The following is an 8,154-nucleotide window of genomic DNA, read 5'->3' on the forward strand; positions in this document are numbered from 1 at the left end:
GCATCAGCATTTCCTCTAGAACTCCATCAAATTTACTCTAGGGTTTGGAAAACACTTAGACCATGGGTCAGGAAATGTGTTGACTCCCCTCTTCTAGGGTCTGATGGTCAATTAACATCAGAGAGAATCACCAGGGACCTGATTTTCCAAGGTGATGAGCACACTGAGCTCCACATGGTGTCATTGCAATCCAGCTGCCCATCTTCACAGGAAGGAAGGCAATGGGCCTTGACATGCTCCAGGAAGGTAGTGTGATTCAGCAAAAACAATACTGAATCAAGCATCTGCCCCTGGAATTTTATTCCCAACTCTGCCGTTTTTTTTCCCCAGATAACTAGCTCAGATCACCTTGACTCAGTTTCCCAACATACACCTTCTTGGGACACACTTTCCAAAGGTTATCTGTGGAGCAGATATGTATTGTGTATGCACATATCTGCATGGTAATTTTCTTCTTTTCCTTATTTTGCTGGAAATAATCTACTGATGGCCAATGCAGTCTGAACTATTTGAAACCAATCGAAGAAATGTATCTTTCCATCACTGAGGAAGAGAAAATTCTGGCACAATTTCAGGGTAGATACAGAAGCTTTATGTCTCTTTATTCAAAGTTACTGTAATTGTGCTGGCACCATTCCCAGAGCTAAGCTAAGGTCAGTGAGAAATCCTTAAATTAATAACTGTGGAGCTGATGTGATGTCTATCCAGGAACCATGCTGTACATTCACAAAGCTTTATAGGAAAGAAAAGTTATGTTTCAGTTTATCCAAGAAAGTTTTAGAATCTTAGTATTGACAATTAGAGTACCTGGGACCTACCTGGAGACAGTGGGCCTGATTTTGATCTCACCTTCACAGGAACTCCACAAAATATGTTACTCTGGATTAATTCCATTGGTGCTACCCAAATGAACAGTAATTGGGTGAAGCCTCCTCTGAAAGCCAAGCCTAGATAAACATACTTTTCCTTTGGGAATCTTATTTTACAAGAAGAGATTTTTCTGTTCTTCTGGTTTTATTCAGTCACAAGCACCATCCAATCAACCCAGTCTATAATTAATATTATTGATCAATAGATAATCACTGTTGCTACTTGCATAATTAACATTTAAGATTTGATTGTCCTACAACTCAGAAACACAGAACCAGAGGGGACTTTCTGGTCAGAGGAAAGTTTTCTGCTATTGCACATAACCCATCAGACTCATTTAGATATGTATCAGTGTCTCCCCCCTTATGAAAGATTGTTCTAAGTGTCTCTCTGAAGGTAGTTCCCCTTGCAGCCTGATCTCTTACGCTCATTAGTAAGCCCTGTGATCACCTTTTTTCTCGTGAGAATCCCTTTTCTAGCGCAACTAACAATTTCATAGAATAGTTTGGGTTGGAAGGGAACTTTTAAAGGTCATCTGGTTTAAGTGGGTAATACAGAACAAGAATACTTATCTCCACTTTATACAAAAAGACAAAAATCAAAACTAATCTGAGATTAAGTGGAGAACTCATCCTACAGTACTGCCACCCCCACCCAGACTGCAGTTCTGCTAGAAATTTTTCCCATCTTCTTGTATTGCACAATAAGCAGAACACTGACAACTTTGGTAATTCTTCTATTGGTTAAGAACTAAGAGCTACTGTAGCATTTTCAAAAAAAAAAAATCAGCTCAGGTCTGCAGAAACAGCTTTGAAGTCTCGACTGTGGCATTAACCTCATGATTTCATGTGATTGAAGTCACTGTGTTCAGGAGATGATGTAAGAACAGTTTCGACCACAGCAGGTGCTTAGAAGTTCATAATCAGAAGCAATGAATGAGGCTGAGAGACTGATCAAAAGATCTGGAGGATGACAAGAGTCTGCAAATTGAATTTATTTTTCTGTTACTGCACCTGGCATTAAAAGAAAGGGCGATAAGAGAATCCAGTTAATAAAGCATCTCTGATTCAATTAATCTGGGCATTTGTTTTTGCTCCTTTTCACAGGCTTATGTGAATTCATAAACTGCAATCAGAAAAGAAAGCTTTGTCAGAAAACATTTGGCATTTTGTACAAAGCTGTATCTTTTCATTCTGAGCTAGTGTCTTGGTTTGAAAAGACAGGAGTCTGTGAAGGAAGGCAAGGGCCTCCCGTGAAATGGAAAAGGTAAACCCCCTCCCTCCGAACTACCACAATTTCAAAATAAAAAGGCTCTCAGGCAAAGATATGGGAATGGGAATAACAGTTCTTTATTAGGAAAAAAACTAAATAATAGTAATAAAAAAATGTAATTAGTACAAACAAAACTACTGATAGAGTCAGAAACCTGACACCCTGAGGAGTCAGGGTGTTGGTGATAGTCCAGTTAAATGGTGGCTGCTTCTCCTGGAGTGGCAGATGAAATGCAGCTGAAGCGGTGATCCCGTAGAAGGGTGTAGTTTTCTCTGAAGGTCTGGTGATAGAGTAGATGGGCCTGGTCTTCCTCTGGGAATCCAGTGAAGAGGCTGATCTGATGTCTCAAAAAATGCTGATTTTATGCAGGTAGGGATGCTTGGCTCCTCCCTCTGGGTGGAGCATCTCACAATGGGATGATGTCACTTATCAGTCATGCAGTGAGCCATTCAATGGCCCATTAACAGAAGATATCTCCCCGGAGGGAGACATTGTTCTTGGAAGAGATAAGAAAACTGCCCAATTTAAGAGAAGATACCTGCCCCAGCTCCAACAGATGGCAAATAGAATATATGCTTATCTCAAAAGCCAGGACCACTAGACCTGGAAAAACTTTTGATAACAGTTTTCATAGAGTATTTTAACTCAGACTGAAAGATGGGCATTCATAGTTTTATGTTGCCCTTGGTTTTATAAACAAGTGAACAAAACTACTGATGTCACCAAAGTTGCACAGCATGACAGAACCTGTCTCCTCTCACTGCTGCATGCTTGCTCAAGGAAAGTGAACACCCTCCTTGGCATGGTAAATTTTTGGCGTACTAGAAGGCAATAAAAACAGCAAATGGTACCTTGTCATGGTGTAGAGTCTCTTAGGGAAAAGGTAAGCTTAAGACAGGCTTCAATTGTGTTGGGATATCTCTTTAGCTTAAATCCTGACTCAGCTCTGCTGGGAGGGAAAAACTCTGGAGGAATCCCACTTACTTTAAAGCAATACCCAGTGCAGATGCCACACTAGAGGAATCTTTCCTTCCTTTGTACTATTGCTTTAGGAAAGCAGATTCTGGTTCATGACCAAGAGATTATACTCAGAAATAGTTGCATTACTGTGCAGTCAAGATGATTGATTGGGATGAAAGACATGGGGTAGCAAAGGTGAGATAGGACGATGTATTAATATTTGAGCCACTGAGCCAGGACTGCCTAATTCCAGAAGGGCTGTTTCCTATTTCTGCCTTAATTAAAATGAATAGTTGTAAATAAATACATTTGTAAATGTAATATTTTTCTCCCTTTACATTTTTACAGGAAAAAGGAAACAAAAGCTTCTTCTTATCTGAAAAAAATACTGAGAGCCAGAAAAGTATACTTATACTCCCTTGTTTATATAATTCTTGACTCCAGATGAATAAATGGTAACTTGAAATGCCTGGGTATAAATTATTATTGGTTTGTTCCTCTGTTCAAGGCCCTCTACCTTTCTCAGTTTCTTTTGGATCAAACTATTTCCTGGTTTTGGAAAACTCAAGGATGCTGTCTACATGCATGTGCTTTTCCAGTGTATGGTATCCTGTCCCACGGTATGGGACAAGTCCAAAGCTTCTCTGCAGCTGCCAGATGGTCATTTTTATCAAAGAATGGGTAGGTATAAAACCCAGTGTTACAACTGTAGTACCACAATAGGGCTTCATTCAGTTTAGGTGTGTATCACTGTGCTTGTTGTGGTAGGAATCCTCTGCAAGAGAAAGTCTTGCTGAGAAGCCTTAAAAATGGCAGGCTTAAAATCAAAATATAAACGGAAGAGCACTGGCTGCAAGATTAACGCCCCCAAGACACAGAATGTCTCTTCTTGATGATATTTATAATCCACACCTGGACCACATTGTTGGTGGTCCTTGCATTTCTTCTGGGATGAATTCCATGGACAATGATTGAATTACAACTTTGTTTTCAACCTTAAACAAAGGGGAAAATGAATTGATGTTGGAAAGGAGTTACAGTCAGTGACTCTTTCTCCACAGTTTTTCAGGAGCAACATTTGTTCTTTTTCCTCACTTGCTGCAGTGTAAAGGAACCTGTGGCCTCACTGTGCTTTTTAGGTTTGTCTTTCCAAGCAGGATTTAGCTGTGAAATTCATCTAGCTGTCTTCAGACAGGGAAAACAGCAGCTTTCCAATGTGTACTTGCTTTTTGTGCCAATGCAAAGCCACCATAAAATGTTACCGAATTAGAAAGGGTTTGCTATTTTCACTTCCCATCAGTGTGACAACATATGATGTGAAGCAGTGGAGAAATTGGGGCTTTTAAAAAATTTAATCAGGTCAAAGCACCAGTTTGCATGCCATTACACCACTACTTTGCATGTACTTTGCACAGTTCAGAGCTTACTCTGAATGCAACTCATGTACACCAGGGCTTTCAGCCATCACAGCAACAGCACCGCTGTGAGCCATGCTACGGACAGCAGCTCTGGCTCAGCATCAGTGAATGAACTGAGCGAAGGCAAAAATGGTGCTCTCTGCTCTGTCAAAGGAACCTTTGACCCTACACATCTGCTTCTGCTGCAGGCAGCCTGGAGTTCAGCAAATATTATACAGGAATGAAAAGTGATGCAACACACCACTATACCATACTGTGATTTTCCCTAGAATTTAAGCAGTTCAGGTTGCCTTTTCCATGGATAGCCTCTTTGGAAAGCCTTGGGATTCACCTATATTTGAGTTACTGCCATGTGTAACTTCCTCTAGACTACTAGAAGGAATCCCATCCTCATATTGAATGAAGAATGTTTCCGTGTCCCCAAAATGACAGGAGAGACCTGATTTCCAGGCATTCTCTATACAGCCTTAGCTCTGATTCTGCATAATGTGTGCTTAGAAAAAGGACTGTGTACTTACATTCCAGCAGTTAAGTTAGATTACTGATGAGAAAAGATGTATTATTGGTATGCCTCTGTATGTGTTATGCACTGTCTGAAAGTTTCAGTAAAAATTCAGCTTCATTACCTAACTCAGCAGGCTGGCTGAGACTCAGACAGATGTTCAGGTAGTGTTTCCAATTATGGAAAACCATAAAACACATCCCAGTCCACAGAAACCTCACAGCTACCTCAAAAGCCTTGCTTAACAGCCTTTTCAAGGCTGGATCTGTCAGCAGCCCCACTGTCTGGTGACAGTACATGGCAGTGGACATGGCATGCTGTTTTCCACAGGGGACTCCAGTCATGTTTGTAGGCCAGCTCTTTGGCCATGAAAACCTGCACTTTATCACTGCTCTTTGGCCTGAATGCCTGCACTTTTGTCTGAGCACTCTATCCTCTTTTCTTGAAACACCTTAGAAGAGAGCCCAGATTAACCCTTATTTTGGTTGAACAGAAACTCCTAGTGCCTGAGCTGGGTGGTGGGCATATGGCTGAGCATTTCCCTTCAGAAGAAGACAGAAATTCCCAGAGAATGGGAATCCTCCTATGTCCACAAACAACTGTTATTTGTAGGAGCCATGAAGCTCCTGTAGTACTGTGACTCACCTTCATTCACTTCATTCACAGTCTGAGCAGAGACCTTTCATTCCCAGACTTTCCCACTGTTAGAAACGGAGATGGACTTTTGACATAGTGAAATGTGTGAAATCCCCCCAACAACTCCTGACACATCACCACTTGCAGAACCTATCTTCCTTGGAATACACACAAGCTTCCCCTGTCCTGCCCTACAATGGCCACTTCCTATGCCATGCTGTGGATGTACTAACACAGACCATTCCACGTAATCTTGTGTACAAACACTGGCAGCTGGCTAATATCTAAATTATCAGTTGATTTCTCCCTGCAGTAGCAGATCAAGTTACAAGTTGAGCTGCTGTTAAAAATACATTTCCTTCTCATTCTCCTTAAAAGCCAGTGGAAACACAAGTGTCTAGAGCACAACTATATATTCAATGTTTACTGGTTAACTCCTGGCTTGTGGAAGAAGATTTTCCAGGCATAGATCACAGTTTCCTTTTCTAGAGAACTGGGCGGCTGGACATATGCCTACAGCTGTTTGCACAGGTCACTTCTTTCTTCTTTAAGATACTTGCCTCACAGCACATGAGTAACACATACAGCCCTTGGCAACCTGGAGAGTGAAATACAGAGACGTGGGGGGCGTGGGGGTGAAGGGGAGGGAAATAAATAACCCCACCATGGGTGCGAGCTCAAATCTGTTGAAGTTAAAGGAAGTGATTTCAACATGCACCATCTACTCTGCAAAAAGGTGCCAAACTCACTCTAAGCTATTGGGCTTTCCAAACCCCCCACAAAGACCATGTTTATAAATTGGTGTTGTGTTGATGACAACCATTGTGATAACTCCTGGTCAGTAATCATTCAAATAAGATCCTTGCTCCAGCAGTGTGCTTGGCTGCAGCAAGAGCTGTATGTAGGTAGCAGGGACTAGGGCTAATGACAAAGCTCTGTCTGGATGGAGAGAGAAAGGAGAGACAATAAATAAAGGAATTAGCCTGAGGGATATTTCAACCATGGTTCCGTAAATATCACAGGTAAGGAGAGATCTTAGAATAGGAATTGTCTCCAATTTGGATATAGCAATATCTGAGTACTTTTCATCCAGCAAATTTATAACACTGTTTATGAAGGAACTTTATATAATTTTTCCTGCTGCAGCAGGAAATGTTGCTTAAGACAAACATTTTAAAATACCTCTACCATATGGAGAGGAGCAGGTGACTGAGGACAAACATGCAGACCTCATCTTGGCCCTTGGATAGGTGCTGTCATATCACAGTACATTTGTGAAATCAACAGCCCCAGTATGCTTCTGGAAAAAGCATGCCAGCCAGAGGGCAAATCTACTTGTGCAGTCAGTGCACCTGGCATTACAGCCTGTGTTGCAATCCAGACCATCTATAGGTACCAACCATCTATGAAGGGAACAGCTCAAGGAGCTGGGACATCCCTCAGGATGGGACATGCTGCTTGCTGCTGTACCAAAGCCAGCTGAATGACGTCTCAGAACAAGGTGCAACTTTTGTGTCAACAATGGAATCATTAATACATGCATCTGCAGGCTTCAGACCAAATCCCTTTCTTGGAACAATGCAAAGGGAGTTAAACGGGTATTTTTTTGTTGAACCTAAGGCTGAGCTCCCCTGCTCCAGACTGCAGCACACAGACAGTGGGAAGTGCGTGTGGACAGACAGGACTTTGCTCTCTAAACCAGGCTGGCTCCTTGCCCAAGCCTCAAATGCAGCCTTTGAGGATTTGACTCCAGACAATTTGATGGATACTGTGTGGGTGCTGGAGGCAAGAGAAGCCAAGAAAATGAAATATATGTTTATCAGTTGCTCTGTTTCCTAAGATATTTAATACAAATCCTTCACTTCTGTAAATACACTCTGCATGCTGCTATAGGTAAGGTGTGGTTCTAAGTGTGATACTATGAGAAAAGCATGCAATACATAAACCAAAACTGAGAATGTTTCATCTACAGGCATCATTCCTTACAAGTGGTAATATCATCCACATGATAAATTCATATATTTCTGCAAACAGGTAATAAATGATATGTCAGCACAGTAATCCCCGTTTATCCCATTCTTTGACCTCCTCTGCAATATGCCTACTGAGTCTTTTCTACCTGCACTGCTTTTAACTTTATCAAGTGCCTTAAGCCCTCTGAATTTTGATCATTGCCAACAACTGCAGTGATTAAACTGAAGCCTGAACCATCTCCATTACTAAAAACTCTCCACTTGCCTTTTCTGCAAATCCCATTTCAGCAGCATTCCTCTTCTCTTCCCCCTTGTCTAGGTCTGAATGAAAAAAATATGCAGGAGCATTTCCCAGAGTTAATTTTTAATAGTATCCTCACTGCTGCAGCAGATGAAGTCATTTATTATCCAGCAGGCAGCATGCTAACATGCTAGGCAGTGGCAAATGCTGAAGGAGGTGACTCAGGCACAAGCAACCAGGCAGAGTTGTGCATTCCCACCTGCCGGATGGCTCAGCACACAG

The 8,154-nt window shown here is 41.7% G+C and overlaps 1 long non-coding RNA gene across 1 annotated transcript; it reads left to right on the forward strand.

Moving 5' to 3' along the window:
- The first annotated feature begins 379 nt into the window (after positions 1 to 379).
- LOC128809471 (uncharacterized) lies at positions 380 to 3,566 on the forward strand. Its single transcript, XR_008437728.1, has 3 exons — positions 380 to 653; positions 1,977 to 2,136; positions 3,451 to 3,566. It is a non-coding gene; the product is annotated as an uncharacterized LOC128809471 (long non-coding RNA).
- Positions 3,567 to 8,154: the final 4,588 nt, after the last annotated feature.

The sequence above is a fragment of the Vidua macroura genome, chromosome 6 (assembly GCF_024509145.1).
Source record: "Vidua macroura isolate BioBank_ID:100142 chromosome 6, ASM2450914v1, whole genome shotgun sequence".
Classification (NCBI taxonomy): Eukaryota; Metazoa; Chordata; class Aves; order Passeriformes; family Viduidae; genus Vidua; species Vidua macroura.